The sequence below is a fragment of the Gossypium hirsutum genome, chromosome A13, assembly GCF_007990345.1.
Source record: "Gossypium hirsutum isolate 1008001.06 chromosome A13, Gossypium_hirsutum_v2.1, whole genome shotgun sequence".
NCBI classification, from domain to species: Eukaryota; Viridiplantae; Streptophyta; class Magnoliopsida; order Malvales; family Malvaceae; genus Gossypium; species Gossypium hirsutum.
In genome coordinates this window covers 65,694,787-65,696,088 of record NC_053436.1, presented here as the reverse complement: position 1 = coordinate 65,696,088, position 1,302 = coordinate 65,694,787, and the positions used below count along the sequence as shown (strand labels likewise).

The 1,302-nt window shown below is 39.0% G+C and overlaps 1 non-coding gene across 1 annotated transcript; it reads right to left on the bottom strand.

Moving 5' to 3' along the window:
* Positions 1 to 204: 204 nt before the first annotated feature.
* LOC121213119 (small nucleolar RNA R71) lies at positions 205 to 311 on the bottom strand. The gene has a single exon (XR_005908487.1). It is a non-coding gene; the product is annotated as a small nucleolar RNA R71 (small nucleolar RNA).
* Positions 312 to 1,302: the final 991 nt, after the last annotated feature.

Below are 1,302 nucleotides of genomic sequence, written 5' to 3'. Positions count from 1 at the left end.
AATTTAGCAAATTTTCTGGAATTCTGTGACACATTTAAGACCAATGGCATTTCTAATAATGCTATTTGACTTCGGTTGTTTCCCTTGTCATTACGGAATAAGGCTAAACAGTGGTTGAACTTGTTACCTCGAGGGTCAATCACTACTTGGGAACAAATGATTGAAAAAATTTTGCTTAAATATTTTCTACCGACTAAAATGACAAAGTTGAGGAATGATATCTCTTCTTTTGTGCAGATAGATTTAAAAACACTTTACGATGCATGGGAGAGATACAAGGATTTATTGAGAAGGTGCCCTCACCATGGGCTACCTCTTTGGCTACAGGTTCAAACTTTCCACAACGGTTTGAATCCCTCAACCAGACAAATGATCGATGCAGCTGCTAGTGGAACCATCAATAATAAGACCCCTAAAGAGGCTTATGAGTTCATAGAAGAGCTGTCACTGAACAATTATTAGTGGCAAGTCATGAGGACAAAGCCGATAAAAGCAGCCGGCGTTTTTAACGTCAACTAGGTTACTATGCTTTCAAATCTGGTAGAACTTTTGAATAGAAATATTGATGGTTTGTTTGGTTCTACACAGGTACATTGAGTAATGCAGTGTGATGCAAATGGAGGAGGGATGCACAACACAGACTATCCATCCTTCGACCCTAGTACTGAGGGAGAATAAGTCCACTATATGGGTAACAACTCTAGACCTCAGAATAACCTCTATAGTAATACTTACAATGCATGTTGGAGGAACCATCCCAACTTCTCTTGGGGTGGTCAAGGCAATCAAAGGCCACAACACCCTCTAGGTTTTCAACAACCACCTTACCAACAGGAGAAAAAGCCAAACCTTGAGGAGATGCTTACAAAATTTATCTCGGTATCAGAAACTTATTTTTAGAATACCGAGATAGCACTTAAAAATCAACAAACATCGATTCAAGGGCTCAAAACTCAAATAGGTCAGCTTGCTAAGTTGATCTATGAATGACCATAGGTTTGCTTGCCTAGTAATACAGAAACTAACCCAAGGGAGCAACTCCATGCCATCACTGTGCGTGACAAAGAAGGGTTAGCTAAACCTAAATCTAAAATGAGGCAAGAAGCTATGGTAAGCAAAGGTAAGGTTGAGGTGAGTCATGGTACACAAAAGCCGGTAAGCAAAGAATATAAACCTCATGTGTCATACCCCAATGCGACAAGGAAAGACCACACGGACAAACAATTTGGTAAATTCCTTAAATTATTAAAAAAATTACATATTAACTTACCATTTATTGAAGCTCTTTCGTAGATGCCAAAC